This window comes from Lolium perenne, chromosome 2, assembly GCF_019359855.2.
Source record: "Lolium perenne isolate Kyuss_39 chromosome 2, Kyuss_2.0, whole genome shotgun sequence".
Classification (NCBI taxonomy): domain Eukaryota; kingdom Viridiplantae; phylum Streptophyta; class Magnoliopsida; order Poales; family Poaceae; genus Lolium; species Lolium perenne.
The window spans coordinates 43033299-43050505 of NC_067245.2; the positions used below are offsets into that span (position 1 = coordinate 43033299).

The 17207-nt window shown below is 41.2% G+C and overlaps 1 protein-coding gene and 1 long non-coding RNA gene across 6 annotated transcripts in view; both read right to left on the reverse strand.

The window, feature by feature from the left end:
* Positions 1–17207, reverse strand: part of LOC127329897 (peroxidase 2-like) — a 212230-nt gene that overhangs the window by 93638 nt on the left and 101385 nt on the right. The window lies entirely within an intron of this gene.
* Positions 6046–9833, reverse strand: LOC127331947 (uncharacterized). 5 transcript variants are annotated; one of them, XR_007870119.1, is made up of 6 exons: positions 9696–9833; positions 9520–9628; positions 9067–9389; positions 8643–8699; positions 7596–8559; positions 6046–6280 (listed from the first exon to the last, which is right to left on the reverse strand). It is a non-coding gene; the product is annotated as an uncharacterized lncRNA (long non-coding RNA). The 5 variants fall into 5 exon arrangements; XR_007870122.1 differs by having other exon boundaries at positions 7596–7788; positions 8424–8559; positions 9520–9833; XR_007870120.1 differs by having other exon boundaries at positions 7596–7788; positions 8127–8559; positions 9520–9833.

The following is a 17207-nucleotide window of genomic DNA, read 5'->3' on the forward strand; positions in this document are numbered from 1 at the left end:
ATGATCCATGATGCTTATTATTAATTGTTGGTACCTCTCCATGATTGACATAGCTGTTAGATGATCTTATTTGCATGCATCTTATTATGAACTACCTAAGTGTTAGCCATAGAATGAGAATATTTACATCATATGAACAAATGTGTTCGTGAAAGTTCTTTTATCGCTCAGTTGTTAACTGAATTGCTTGAGGACAAGCAATAAGCTAAGCTTGGGGGGAGTTGATACGCCCAAAACATATCTACTTTCCCGAACACTTTTGCTATTGTTTTGCCTCTAATTTGTGTGTTTTGGATACAACTAACGCGGACTAACGCTGTTTTCAGCAGAACTGTTCTGGTGTCTCATTTTTGTGCAGAAATCCAACTTTCAGGAAAATCCTCGGAATTTATGCAGAAGGTCCTATTTTCCCAGAATATTGGCGGAGCCAGAAGGGCAAGCCTGGGGGAGGCCCAGGGCCCCCAGACACTAGGCCGGCACGGCCCAGGAGGGGGGCGCGCTGCCCTAGCGTCTGGCCCCCTCGGCTGGCCTCCGACGCCCTACTCTGGACTACTTAAGGGGCTTCGATCTAAAAATCACGGGAGAGAAGTCGAAGTCGCCAGAAACCCTCCAGAATGCGGTGACCCAGCATACCACTGCATGTTGTAGTATACAAGTCGTTGATATGATCTTTGTGAAGGGACTTCTTCACAAATTGCCATATCCCTCAGAGTGGTACAACAGAAACATTGCAGGTCATAACACTCCATACTTTATTACAAACATTGTCTTAACAAGTTGGTATTCTCACAGGTCCTATGAGAACACCCTAAGATACTGCTTAAGTACGATTACAACTCATAACAACTATAAAAAGAGCTCAACAACTTATTTAGGTAAGTTCTACGTTGCTCGGCTCTATGATGCTAGGGTATGTCACTACTCCTCCACCTCCGTGTCATCTGGTCCGTAGACTATCCCATAGTCTACTCCTTCCACTCCGCCGGTAAGATCAGGTTCCTCGTAGACCAGGTCGTAACTTCCTTCTGGTGCTCCATCGTTGATGGCCTCCACTTCCGGATCACAGTCTAGCAAGGGTGTCGAAAGAAAGTGAGTACAGGGGTACTCAGCAAGTTCTAAAAGAGTAAAAAGGTGTTTGATGCACTAGCTACGACCATTGATCAGGAAATCGCAGGTCAATCCATGTTTTGAAATCATTTCTTCAAAATGTTGCTTTTATTATGAAAACTATGCCCGTCAGTCTTCACAGGTTGACTAGAACTTCGTGGAGTTCCTTTCCTGCCGCGTTCACAGTTCCCTTCCCGGAACAAGGAGTGACAGCCACAATTTGATACACTCTGCAGAGGTGCGTTACTTTTCCCACAAGAGATCTCACCCTTTTTGCCATCCGCAGGGACTTGCCCCCGTTCACACTTCCTTTGGTGTGAGGCCAGGTATAAAGATCCAAGCCCACACCGCCTTCTCCGCGACTGCAAACCCACCCTTTTGTCCAACCATACACCCCCAGTAGACTTCCCCCGATAATACGGCTTTACTCACGGTGTACTCCGGACAATCCTTCATAGATCGTAGAGCCATCATCACTAATGGATGGGGATTTAAAAGGCTATCCGAACCTACGGCAGTGCCTCCAACACCCCGCCAGCTCTACCAATTCGTTGGCGTGCAGAAGGGAAAAGATACGGCTGGCTTCCCCAGAGCCATTATAGATCTCATGGTCAACGCGGTTTGTACGGCGCTAGAATCACTGGACGGCATTGGTAATTAATCCTAGGGTGATATAACCCATTGCAATGGAACCTCCACCATATCAACACATACCATGGTTCCATTGCCAGCCACATAGTCATATTCATAGTTGAAAAGTAACATTTTATTTGCGATGCAGGAATGATAAGTATATAGCATTGCATTAAAGTAGTAGAAAATAATCAAGTTGACATGAGCAAGGGTGAACTTGCCTGTGGACTGCGAGATAGTGCAGTTCAATGCAGTTGATGGAACCTGGACCTCGGGTTCTGTAAGAAGCATCATCGTCCGGTAAGGACAATGTTATAAAATCCAAATAATGCAATCATGGAGGTATTATTTTATGTTGAATCCCTTTACCCCGCTGAGTTATAGCAATTTAGGGTTGAGTTAAGATTTATGCCTTTGGCAGTAACTTGCAATTGATTTAAAAGGGTAAACCATTCACATCAAATACAATAATTCAAATTAAAACTAGTTGACTTGGTGGTTTATCATTCATTCCAAAACTGAATTAAAATAATAGAGTTGTCTCTATATTTTTGGAATAAATAGGGAATAGAGTATTTTTCTTTGAAAAATACCTTTCTCAATAGAAATGACTTGGAATAGTGGAATTTCATTTTGAAATGTTTGAAAATAAGTATTTGAACTTATTGGAGATTTTTCCTTGAATTTTTATATACAAGGAAATAATAGTTTAAAATTCCAAGTTATTATTTAAATTCTGCAAATTCATAATTTTGAATTTGTTTCTTAAATTCCATTTCATATTTTATTCTTGTTAAGATTTATTTTTCATTCACTAATCCAATTTTTAATGGATTTTTAGAGTTGTATTTTATTTATTAAAAATTGGTGAAATTCTGGCCTTTTCTAAATTGTTAAAAGACAAAAATGCCCCCTGGCCCCTATTGGGCCAGCCCATTTACCTAAAGCCCAGGGACAACCCATTAAGGCTATTCCCTTATGGGTCGGTGGCGCCGAACGGCCCACCTCACTCACTCACTCGGCCCTCTCTCACTCGTTCGTCTCTAACCCTAATCTGCTGCGACGCATGTGGCGATGGCGTCGCCGCCATGGCCGCCGCCTCGCTCCGGCCAGCTCCGAGCTCCCCCGCCGTAGCCACCTACCAAACCAGAACCGCCGCGCGCAGATCTATCGATCTATCCGCGTGGTTTTCCCCTTCTCTTCCTCTCCTGGCGAATCACCTCCGTTCTGGATCTCGTGGAGAATCGCCACGACGAACTCCGGCGAGCTCTCGTCCTCGCCGACGATGGGTGCGCTCCTGAGGTTGATCTGGCGCGGGTGCTGCTCGCAGTACTCATGCCGTCGCCTCAGGTGATCGCTACGGTGGTGTTGGGTTCGCCGGCGTAACGTCGGCGCCTACCCTGGACTTGCAGCTGTTAGGGCCGCGCGAGCACTGCCTCGCCATGCCCTAGCCTCTGCTTCCAGGCGCAAGTAAGTACTTCATCTCCTCCTTCTCTTCTGTGCGCCTCCCTTGCTACTGTTCTTCTTCCTCCTCATGCTCTGTTGCTTTCTGGTGATCCTGGGATCACACAGAGCTATGCCATAGTTGCATAATCATCCAGTGTTTCTATCTACTACAAGCTCATGGCCAAATCACCAGTTTCTGGTACTGGCCAATGTTGCTTTGCTTGCTATTCATGCTGTGCTTGCTTATCTTGCTGCTCCTAGCATGCCCTGTACTTGCCATGCTCTGCTGTGCTTGCTTAAGAGCTTGCTATACCATGTTGTACTTCATTATGGCTTGCTTGTGCTTACTGGCATGTCATATTTGCTTGTCTAGGTGTACTGTGATGCATCAGTGACACTTGTGAGTGCCAGTGGTGTTTGTGAAATGCTTCTGTGCTTCCTGTGCAAGCTAATGATGCATTGGATCATCCATTGCTTGTTGGCTAGCTTCTCTGTGTAGCTTGACTTGATTCAATTGATCCATTTGATCAATTAAATGTCAGTGATAGCTTACTGATTAAACCTGTGGCTAAGTGATTCAATTTCCTTGTGATGCTGATGCTCAAGCATCACTATGCTACTGCTTACTTGTGTTGTTGCTCATTCAAGCTTACTGGACTTGCTCCAGTGGCTAGGATCTAGGGGTTGGTACTGTGTTGCTTAACAGTATGCTACTGTCAGTACTAAGCATGGATCTGTGATAAATTCATGCTTGAATTCATTAAGTTATGATGAACTGCTTATGCAGTGATGATTTAAATGACTTGCTTGCAAATGATTTGGCTATTCATGATTGTTTTAGCAAGCAAATGAATCTGAATCCATTCCTGGATAATGATGTGCTATAGTTGGCTTTCTTTTAATTGGTGCTAAGTGTGATGTGACCTCAGTAGCCTTGCTACTGATTGGTTGCTCACCTATTTAATTGGATCTTGTGGCTACTCAACCTTTGCTTGCATATTTGGGGATCATATTAGATATGAATGCCAATATGCTTGCCTGATGAAAATCTAGGGTTTACTGGTGGTTCATAGCTTAGGATTTACTGTGTAGTCTTTATTAGCTGCTATTCCCTACAATTCCTCTACTGGTGCTATCTGTGCATCTGATCTGGCTAGTGTGTGCATCTGTGCATGTTTGCTAGCTTCTGTGTACAAGATCTGTATCTAGATGCTTTCTATTTTTAGTAGCTTTTAGACTGGCAGTAATCCTTGGTGAAAACCAAGTGATGATCTACCCACTTGAGCATCTGCTCAATCCCATGATTATGTCATGCATATTGTATGGATCAGATCTATTGGATCTGTCCAGGAACTTGGTATACCTTGTTCCAGCTCCTAGATTGAAATATTTGGTTGTTGCAGACTTGGGGTTTTGTGCACAGCCCTTCACCTCCAGATTCTGGTTGAGCTTCTCAGGTCACCATGATTCCTAGGGATGAGTGGTTGTGTGTTGGTGCTGTTCTTGAGTATGAACTGGATGAACTTGTGTTGGCTCTAGCTTCACCCTTACCTGGTGAATTATCCTATCTGTCGACTGTCAAGGTTCTAGGGTTTGTGTTCTATTTATATGCTCCCTACTTCTACTCTGGCCATGACACACAAGGCCTAGTTACTTTGTGACTCATCCCTTGCATTGCCTTGCTGTTGCTTGGTTAGCAACAGCCCTCATATGCTGAAACTTGAGCCCCTGTGGCTTGCTCAGTTTTGGTCTGCCTATGCCGATCTTGTGCTGTCCAGAAATTTGGACAAGCACAAGTGTGCTGTGACAGTGTGCACTGTCCAAACTGAATCTTGTGTTATTTCTGCTAACTGTCTAAACTGAACTTTGATAACACTTGTATTCTGTCTAGTATCTGTTCTTTGTTGTGCAGGTTTGAATTATGGCCAGAAGATCATCCTCAAGCCACTTAGTTTAGGTTTAGTTTAGAATAACTTGTAATTTTCCTTTTCTTTTAACTAGCAAAGTGGTCCTCGCAAATGCGAGGGCACCAATTATATAAAAAAATTGAAAAATAATTTAATGGTCTTGTATATGTTCATATTATGTGCTCTCGTCGGTCTTTGAAAGATTGTTGTTTTGGACACTGGTTTAGTCTTCAGAATTTGCTTGGGCACCTTCTTTCAAAGTTTGTTAATAACCATTTAGCACGAAATATCAAACAAATAAATGTAATCATATGTATACTAAAACTATGACACGGTTTTACTTGCTTGTATCCATTTGTTTTTCCCTAAGGATCGTATTTTTTGAAGAAAACTATTAGTTTATTCTATGTAATGTCTCCAAATGCAATAACCGGAGAAAGGAAAACAAACACACATGAATATAAGTGAAAGCGTGTAATATTATGCCTGGTGGTGTTCTCAGAAAACATGCCTCTGACTCGAATAATAACCATCAGTACCAAGCATATATACGTGCTAAGCATGCAGTCGATCTAAGCTATATATGTACTCAAAAGTATCACAAACCTATATTCTTCCAGATAAAACAATTCATTATCCCTGAAAATAATTGTTCAAATTTTCACATGTTAAAACATAGGTTTTATTTTTCATTGTAAAAAATAATGTTTATTAGAAAGCACGATACAATGAAGCCGCAAAAATGTATATGCACGATAACTTTATGACAGTTGAATAGAGACATACCTTTTTATGCCCCCCGCAATGTGAAATTCACTGAATTTTATACTGTTGGAAGAATTTCATATATCGATCAGTGCAAATAATCAAGCTATTCATGGTTACGTGTGTTGTTAATCTTGCTACCGACTATGAATTTGTGGTGTGAACCCACATTTAAGAGACAAAGGACTGAACCACACTTTCGTGGCAGTGAACTGAACTCAAATACCAAACCCCAAATCTGTTTTGTATAAAGGTTAAGTCATGTGTGCAGAAAGGTTTTAAATAAACATAATTAGTTTGGTAAAATTAGAAAACATCTTAGGTACGGACTGGCTGGCATCAGTAAAAAGTCCCATGTGAGTATATATGTTTCCTCCCCTTTGCTCCATTGAGGTACCCCTTATTACTTTGCAAGCCTCTTTCTGCAAAAAATCAGCTAATAAGCAAAGAAGCACTACAATATTGGAACAGAAACTGTCAACTATAGTAGAATAAGATCATAAGTAACTTGTACACTGGTTACTCCTAACATGTTGCGGCTTATATGAGCTACTGCACTTTCTATAAATGAATATGAGAGCAAGCAAGAAAAATTGCAAATTGGCTGAATGAAGTGTAAAAAACAATCCTAGTGAGTAGCGGTGTTACCAAATATATAATGACTATGTTGTGAAAGACATTCAGGTTTTCTTGGAGCAGAGGCTTTATCTTCTTCTATCAATGAAATGGCACTTTGGCTACTCTCTTTAGCAAAGAAAACTAATATTTTAACTATCCGAGGATAAAAATGTTATTCATCACACTGAACACCATCGTCGGACCAAGGTCATATCAGACGCACTGCATGAAAGATTAGAGGCTAGATAGGTAAAGAGAAACAATTTCTCCTCGACGATCGTCTTATTTTAGATAATGGATATCTATATGTCGCATTTGTGATATCAGAAAAAAAAATTGAGAAGATATGCATATTCACACATAAAAATAAATATATGTTGTAACAGTTATCCAAGGTACATAGTTAGCCATTGACAAACAATTTACCTCAGTTCACGACACTTATTATGGATCGGAGGGGGTAACTATTTCACCCAATATTCTTTCATGTGAATACATCTAAATTTAGTCAAAGTTAAGACATGTTTCATGGGATGGAGGGAGTATAACTGTTGATTCTTGTAAATTATGAGTACAGTGGTTGTATCCTCCTATTGTCTAGCATATTTTTGGCAAACTTGTCCCGAAACCCTTTTTTAATTAAAAAATCCGTGCACATATCACATTAATATGCTACATAATAGAAACTTCACAGTGGAATAACTTGTGCCAGTGATTCTGTAATTGCACACGGCATAAGTTTTTCCATGGTGGCATATATATAGCTAAATGCAACAATTTGGAAGAAAATAAGAGATGCCAGAATAAACTGAATTTCATGGTGGCATACGCATAGTTGCAACAAAGACTATATATAGTATGGAGGTAAACCCTTTCAGCTGAAAGCCCTCCCTGGTTTTCATGCTGTCATGCTTACACACAGCTGTCACAAAGACTGAATCTCACGGTGGCATAGACATAGATGTCGCAAATACTGAATTTCACAAGCACTACATGACTTTTTATTAGGAGGCAAACACGCCATGGTCATGGTGTTAGGCATACTCGCACACTTCACTGGAAGCTGCGGACATCCTTTCTACTTCTGTAGTATAATGCTTATTTCTTAGAGCAACGTACCTAATCCTCTTGATGTGTAGCCACAGGCCCCCATCTTCAACTCCAACGCTCTCCTCTCCTCTCTCCATTAATGTGAACTGATCTCCATAATAACACCAATAAAATCAGCAAATAAACAGATTGCTTGTCCCAAAACTGAAGGCCCACACGTGGAAACTTTGAAGATCGATCGTACCTCGCAAGTACTTCTGGGCTGCATAACAATCAGAGCATAGGTAAGTCAGTTGTTTTAATCTAAAGATATTTTACAGTAAACTAATTTCCATTCACTTATGCTTATCTAAAAGGCAGTTACGGCATTTAGTCAAAGTAGGATAATACAAAAAAATGCTGGATAAAAATGTTTTATAATTGCATAACCCAACACTCTGGCTATATTAAGTAGTAGCATCACCGGTACTCCAATGTTCAGTTTGAGCTTATAATTCCAGGAAACTTTAGGTTGTTTAGGAACTCTTCTGAATATTGAATCATCACTTCAATTTACAGCTTTGTGTACACTGTCAGAACTACGGTAAATTGTGTCCTCACCTTCTAGTTTGTCCATTACATATTCAGTGATCTTGCTCACCATTTTTTTCCTTGGACATATGATTGCTTTCTTCCAAGAATTGACCGTCCCAAATTTGGATGGATGCTTTCCACCATTGTAAGATTATTATTTTTTACTAAAAATGACAAAAAAATAGCATGGAAAATGTTGGCAAGTACAAAAACATAATACACCATGAGTAAATTCGAATACACCTGAATTTTTCCTAAGCCTTAGATGGCTAAGTTTAGGTCGTCTTTGATTCCAAGGATTTTTATCGATAAAATAAGCCATACCTTATAGCCGGGATTTGATTTAACGGGTGTTGAATTATTATCTGAAAACTAACTTCAATATATTACATGGATCAGGATCTTGGTTTGCAGCTTCCTGGACTATTTCTGAGTGGCCGCAAGATAATCTTCAACGCATCTGGGAGATTTGAATAATGATCACCACATAAATTTTTAAAATGCAAATTAATTCCAAAACGAATCTTCCAAAAGGAAAATTACCTTTAGGTAATGAAAGAAATATTTTGTAAAGATCATGATAAAGAAGAGGATCGTGATCTACATGTACAGAAAAGCATATAAGAAATCTGACTCAAACTTGCATACAGTTTTTCCGTTTCAAACTACCCAATTACCAATAGTACATCAAACCAAGTAGATGGTGGCGACCATTTAGTGCTTTTGTTAATAATAGAAACTTAGAATGGATTACAAAAACCATGCGTATCAATGTAATATGCTAGGTCTACGGGAACACATTTCTAAATTAGGAGATTCAAACTGAAAGGGAGTGAGAAATTACAGAGATCAGAAAGAACAGTACGTTGCCTTTCTTTTTGCTCCACATCCGTTCGGTCATGCATCTATAATAGAGTTCTATATTGCATTCTGAACAAATAGATGTAGCAATCAAAAGAAATCTCACCTGCTATTACCTGTCTTGGGAATGTCCGTCAGTACTCAGTACGCATGAATCAAGTTTTAATTCCATGGATCCATCCATCTTGCATGGATGCATGATCGCATGTGTGCAGCATATTAGCATTTACCTGCGGAGCATCGTTGTATTCACTAATCGCCGTTCCATAAAATAATTAGATCAAACAGTATTGTAATATACAACAGGAAGGGAAACGATCGATCAAGCACTCGCCCTGCGGCTGGTCGGCCCGCGACCACATGGGCATGGACCTGGTGCAGGCTTAGACACAGCCCCTCCCGTCCATCCACCATCTCAATCACATCTATCTTCAAAGAGAGCAAATCGAAAGGAATCAAAATCGATCTAAGAGAGGCAAGGGAAAGATGAATCGGCAGGAAACGGATTGACAAACAATTGCCGAAAAAAGGAGAGCCGACAGACGGTGGCGAGATGTACCTTCCGATCAGAGCAAATAACCAAGAGAGCGCTTGGTTAGGCGCACGTATACCGGTGAATTATTGTCTTAACCTCGCTCATGGAGGAGACGAACAACCGCCAGATGAATCTTCAGATTAGAGAAACCCATGATTTACCGATTCTGCACCAAGGTAGAGGAAGGAAGAGTCTGGTACCATGGAGACAGGAAGGCAGCGACGCATTGGCAATTTTGGCATGCTGAGCGTTGAAGATGGCTCATCTGCGCTAGGGCATAAAAAAATCTGTTTTTCCTTCGACTCCAAGAGGATGCGTTGAAGAGGACACGTTGTGGAAAAAACAAAAGGAAACAATGAAGGGACGTGTACAATGGCAATGGTGGGTAATTTTTTAGCCTTAAGTCTAATCTAATGGCTATAGATTATCTATGTATCAATTAAATGGCCAGATGTTTCTAATTTTTGTGGGATTTCCTAGCGATTTCTCTATTTTCTGGTGAGCCCGTAATTTACTTTTAATAGATTCTGATCATTATATCTCAATTCTTGTATCAAGAATATTGTAAAGACTTTGTAATTGTGTTGTATATCAATAAAGCTCAAGTTTTTGGTTTATGAGCTTTTGTATTATGTAATGTGTATATTCTTGATTAAATATTGTATTTGATATTCACTTTGAAATTCAAAATGATTTGAATTTATATCTTGTGTTTGAATTTTAAATTCATTGTTTATATTGTGTGATGTTTATATTTAAATGTTTAACACTTATCAAATGCAATCATTCCCCAAAGTAACAAGATACAAAAGAGATCATGTCGAAATTTCCCTAAATCACATTGCCTAACCCTAAGTGCAAAATGAGAGAGAACCTCGATCCCTCTTAGGTTTAGTTGCAATAAGGCGCGAAAATTTCCCCCGTTTTGCGATGAAATGCACATCCCATTTCTAAATCTACCCTTCGTTGTTCCTATGTTCTGGGTTATTACAGCCTCTCCCCCTTAACAGAAACTTCGTCCCGAAGTTAAGATTGGTACCTGAACATCTCGGGGTAAGACTTTCTTAATTCTTCTTCCGTCTCCCAAGTTGCTTCTCGCTCAGGATGATGTTGCCATTGAACTTTGCAGTATTTGATTGCCCTGTTTCTTAACTTCTTCCACTGTACTTCTAAGATCTTTTCCGGTCTTTCCACATAGGTTAGATCAGATTGCAATTCTATTTCTTCATATGTGATAGGATCATCCTGTGCCTTCAAACACTTTCTGAGTTGTGAAACATGAAACACATTGTGAACTTGACTTAGTTGTGCTGGTAACTCCAACTCAAAAGCTGTTCCTCGATTCTGACTGAGTATCTTGAATGGTCCTATATATCGAGGACTTAACTTTCCTTTCACTCCGAACCTCTTAAGTCCTTTCATTGGGCTAACCTTTAAATAAACCATGTCTCCCACTTTCGGTTCCCAATCTCTTCGTTTCAGGTCAGCGTAACTCTTCTGACGACTCTGAGCTATTTTGAGTCTATCCCGGATCACCTCGATGACTTCTTGTCTCTCCTTGATGTAGTCCGGTGTAAACTCTTTGTTTTCTCCGGTTTCAAACCAACAAATTGGTGATCGACACTTTCTTCCGTACAATGCTTCGTACGGTGCCATCTGGATGCTACTCTGATAACTATTGTTATATGAGAACTCCGCTAAAGGTAAATGGTCCTCCCATGAGCCTCCAAAGTTCAGAGCACAAGCTCTAAGCATGTCCTCAAGTATCTGATTGGTTCTTTCGGTTTGTCCTCCGGTTTGTGGATGAAAGCGGTACTGAAATCCAACTTGGATCCCAAAGCTTCTTGGAGTTGTTTCCAAAATGCTGATGTGAAAATTGAACCTCTATCTGAGACTATCTTCTTGGGTACTCCATGCTTACTCACAATATCCTTCACATATATATCCACAAGCTTTTCTGCAGTATCCTTTGTATTTACGGCTATGAAATGAGCACTCTTGGTAAGCCTGTCCACTATTACCCATATCATATCCTTCTTCTTACTAGTCATTGGTAGACCAGTAACAAAATCCATTCCGATTTCATCCCATTTCCACTCCGGTATCTCTAGTGGTTTGAGTAATCCCGCAGGACTCTGATGTTCTGCCTTCACTCGTTGACAGGTATGACATTCCGAGACATATTGTGCTATTTCTCTTTTCATGTTGTTCCACCAGAACATCTCTTTCAAATCCATATACATCTTAGTACTTCCCGGATGTATTGAATAAGGGTTTTCATGTGCTTCCTTTAATATGATTGACTTCACTTCTGGATCATCCGGTACACATATCCTTTTCTGAAAGTATAATGAATCAAAATCCCCTAGATGGAATTCCGATGGTCTTCCCTCTCCAATCCTCTTGATTTCTTCTTGGATGAACAAATCATCCGCTTGTTTTCGGATAATCTCATACTTCAAGTCTGAGTACATCTCATCCATAATCCTCATGGTTGCTATACTTCCCTTAACATCACCTTGAATTAACAAAATCTGAGCATCCTCTAGCTCTTTCCGAAGTTCCTTTGGAATCTCCCATTCCGTAGGTTGATTCTCCGTACTCTTCCGACTTAGAGCATCTGCTACTACATTAGCTTTGCCTGGTGTATAGTTGATTGTAAGGTCATAATCCTTAATCAACTCTAACCATCTCTTTTGTCTCATGTTTAATTCCTTCTGAGTGAAGAAATATTTCAAACTTTTATGATCGGTGTATAACTCACACTTGGATCCATATAGAAATTGTCTCCAACTCTTCAAAGCATACACAACTGCTGCTAACTCTAGATCATGTACTGGGTAGTTGTGTTCATGTGGTTTCAACTGCCTTGATCCATAAGCTATTACCTTCCGATCTTGCATAAGAACACATCCAAGTCCATTCTTGGAAGCATCACAATACACCGTGTAATCCTTTCCAGGTTCAGGAACTGCTAACACCGGTGCTGTGGTTAACTTATCTTTGAGTGTTTGGAAGCTGGCTTCACACTCATCAGTCCACTCAAATGGAGTATTTTTCTTGAGTAACTTGGTCATTGGTCCTGCAATCTTCGAAAATCCCTCTATGAATCTCCGATAATAGCCTGCCATACCAAGAAATCCTCGTATCTCCTTAGCATTTTTAGGTGATTTCCATTCCAATACGGACTGAACCTTGCTTGGATTCACCGCTATGCCTTCTTTGGTTATGACATGTCCAAGAAATTCAACACTATCTAACCAAAATTTGCACTTGCTGAACTTTGCATATAGCTGATGTTCTCTCAAAATTTGCAGAACTATCTTCAAATGCTTGGCATGTTCTTCTTTATCTTTGGAATAGATTAGAATATCATCTATGAACACTATCACAAATTTGTCCAAGTACTTCATGAATATCTTGTTCATCAAATTCATGAAAATTGCGGGTGCATTTGTTAGTCCAAATGGTACAACCAAATATTCATGGTGTCCATACCTTGATACGAACGCTGTTTTTGGTACATCCTCCTTCTTGATCTTGATTTGATGGTATCCTGACCTTAAATCTATCTTCGAAAAGACTCCAGCTCCTTGAACTTGATCAAAAAGGTCTTGGATTCTAGGTAAAGGATACTTGTTCTTGATAGTTACATTGTTCAAGTTTCTGTAATCTCCACACATTCTCTTTCCTCCATCTCTTTTATCCACGAAAATAACTGGTGTACCCCATGGTGACACACTTTCTTGAATGAATCCCTTCTGTTCCAACTCATCAATCTGAGCTTTCAGTTCCACTAATTCCTTTGGCCCCATCTTATATGGTGGTTGAGCTATTGGTGCAGTGCCTGGAATCAGATCGATTGTGAATTCAATCTCCCTATCGGGTGGCATCCACGGTAGTTCCTTAGGAAATACATCCTGAAACTCATTCACGACAGGAATATCTTCAATTCTCACCTCCTTCAGACTATTGAGCTCCAATCCGATCTCCAACTCACTGTACTTATCTCCTTGGAACACTATTCGACCTCCGATGGACTTGCGAAGTGATACTGTTTTGTCTCCACAGTTAATCACCGCTCCATTCTCCGTCAACCAGTCCATCCCTAGGATGACGGATATGTCCTTCATGGGTATGATGAATAGGTCCGCGAAATATACACAGTCACATATGGTTAGGACTTGTGCTTCTTTCACGTGGGTTACTAAGATCGTTCCCCCCGCGGATAGAACAGTTATAGGAGTTTCTAACTTAGAACATCTAAGCCCGAATTTTTCCACAAACTCCAATGCAAGAAATGATGTGGTTGCTCCAGTATCAAATAATACTTTGCCAGGATGAGTAAGAATGCTTAGCGTACCTAAGACTGTTTGATCCGACTCTTCCACTTGCTCCAAAGATGTGCAATTCAGCTTTCCATAAGGCTTTCCCCTCTTGTTGTTGTTGTTGTAGTTGCGGTTGTTGTTATTGTTGTTGTTGCGGTTGTTGTTGTTGTTGTTGTTATTGTTTCCACCTCGTCCTCCGGAGCTCTGTCCGCTCCAAGACGCCTTGTTTGGACAATCCGGCTTGATGTGTCCATACTTCCCACAACCATAACAAATGATCCTGGGTTTCTGACAATCCTTCTGCAAATGACCCTTTAGGCCACAATTGTTGCAGATGATTTGGCTGATTGGATTCTGACTCTGACCTCCCCGGTTGATTGGCTACCAGTAGTAGGTCGGTATCGGGGTTTGAAACTCCGATCAGGTGTTGGTTTACTAATTGGGTACTTCCTTGGCTCGATACGAGCCCTCTTCCTCCTGTCCTCCTGGACTTGCCTGTAATCATCCTCGAAAGTGATTGCCGAGTCAATCAGTTCCTGGAATTCGGCAGTCCGTGCCAACCTCAGTTGCATCTTCATGTATGGATTCATGCCTTTCATGAACCGCTTCTTCCTCTTTTCCTCCGTATCTACATCCTCAGGTGCATACCTGGATAACCTGTTGAAATCCCGAACATACTGCATGACGGGTGCAGTATTCTGTCGTAGTTCGTCAAACTCCCTCTTCTTCAGCTCCACCACGCTGTCCGGAACATGAGCATCCCGGAACTTCTTCTTGAACTCCTCCCAGGTGAACACCTTATCTGGAGGGTGTACTGCTACAAGGTTCTCCCACCATGACGCTGCTGGTCCTGACAACAGATAAGTTGTGTATCTAATCTTCTCCTCATCGTTGCAACCAACGGTCTTCAGTTTCTGTTCCGTATCCATAAGCCAATCTTCAGCGTCCATTGGTTCTGGAGCTGATGTAAAAGGTAGTGGTCTTGCATTTTGGAAGTCTGATAGGGTTACTCCCTTGCCTTCATTACCCCTATCATTGATGACTTGGGTAAAGAAATCTTGCATGTTCTTGCTATGGCTTTCCTGGTAACGCCTCCTATCTTCCTCCATTGCCCTCATATACTGTTGGAAGTCTGGGTGTAGCATTGGATGTGGTGGTGGTGGTGCATTCTCTGCTCTAGCTGCCGCATCTGCCTCCTCTTTTTCTTTTGCTTCCCGCTCTCTGCGAGCCTCTTCGGTTTCTACTAACGCCATTTCCCCCTAGTCCTGTAACAAAGAGCGATTACTCATAATTACACCATGCAAATGCTTTCTGAGCTCAACTCAATGCCCAGAACTAGTCACACAATGAAATCAAGAAGCAAATACAAAACAAACATTTATTATGCATATACTTTGTATATTACATAACACACACACACATATATATTACATGTGGTATATATAAACCACTTATTTGGCTCAAAGCCCAAGCCAACGGGAATTTAAAATACGTTCTATTACAATACCACCTAGATTACTTTATTCTTCCTTGGAGCTCTACTCCTCGTCATCATAACTCGCCTCCGCGTACATCCCTGGGGTCCATCCGGTACAACGGTTTGTCTTCCGAACACCGTCCGGAATGAAGGTCCTTCCAGTAGGTATGTAGTCTGAATCAGACGAAGTGCCGAGACAGAGATCTGTCATGCCAAAGTAGCTGGATAAAGACTGATATGTATCCCCAGTGGGATACAGCTCACCTTCTTCTGCCATCCATGGAGGATTCCTACTCACTTGACCTCTCATCTTCTTCTTCTTCTTTTTCTTGGTTCCAGAACTCTCACCTACGACATACTGGGATGTTTTGGGTAATCCCATCTCCAGATCTAAAGAAATGGAGTTGGTGTCTTTCTCTTCCTGCCCAAAGCTTTGGTTAACATTCTGGTTAACCGCGCCTCCTTCATCCTCGGAATCACAAGTGATGGGTTCTCCTTCATCTCCAAATGGTTCCCCGAAGTGCCAACCAGTCGAATTCTCGATTGGTGACTCCGAGCAGTCTAGGTTCCTGGAATCATCTCCTCCATATCCAGACTCATATGATGCTGACACATGTGGATAGTGTGGGACAAAGTTGGGTGTGAGTGGATCTTTATGGGACAACTGGTCACTCAAATCTACATAGCTGTCTAGGCTAAAGAAAGGTGTAGTATGTTGTGGTTGTGCCCTCAGATCACGCATCCGAGTTTGGACTTTATCAGGGTCCGTGTACTCAGCTAGCATGTGGTCAATCTCACCCCTCATCTTCATGTGTAAAAGGTACATCGTGGTCAATAAAGACTTACAGTTATCCATGTGCTGTGTTGCAGCTTCAGGACTTCTGTGTGCTAACACCAGATGATTCAGAGTGGGATCCTCATCTTCCTCGGCATGAGGTATATGAGAAAACTCTGAACATAGCAGTTCTACTGACTTGTGCTGCCTTATCTGAAGGATTGCCTTGAATAGGCCCATATGGTAGGTTGTGGTGATGGTTTTGGCTTCTCCGAATGGCATTATACGACTCATCAGCAGTTTTGTCGGTAATTGGACCGATACTCTGCACTTGGCTAGGATTTCCCCATCATAGTAGGTACACTTGATAACAGGTATCCGTGGGTCACAATGAACACAGGAGAGCTGTGATTGGTCCATCATAATCACCGAGCCATCCCTCAACCTTCCTCAAAGTCCTCTTAGGAAAAGTGTTCGCCATTATGGCTGTATACAAAAGCAGAATATTAGTAGTGATAATGCATCATAATAGCTACAATAAAGAATTATCGCACTAAAATATATGGTTTTGCTATTCTCAAGTGAATAATCACCATATTTCTAGAGAATCCTTTACTATTTCTACTAGACTCCTACAGGTTTCTTCCCTATACTAGGTTTTTCCAACCTAAGGTCGCAACATTTGCTCTGATACCAGCTGCGGTGACCCAGCATACCACTGCATGTTGTAGTATACAAGTCGTTGATATGATCTTTGTGAAGGGACTTCTTCACAAATTGCCATATCCCTCAGAGTGGTACAACAGAAACATTGCAGGTCATAACACTCCATACTTTATTACAAACATTGTCTTAACAAGTTGGTATTCTCACAGGTCCTATGAGAACACCCTAAGATACTGCTTAAGTACGATTACAACTCATAACAACTATAAAAAGAGCTCAACAACTTATTTAGGTAAGTTCTACGTTGCTCGGCTCTATGATGCTAGGGTATGTCACTACTCCTCCACCTCCGTGTCATCTGGTCCGTAGACTATCCCATAGTCTACTCCTTCCACTCTGCCGGTAAGATCAGGTTCCTCGTAGACCAGCTCGTAACTTCCTTCTGGTGCTCCATCGTTGATGGCCT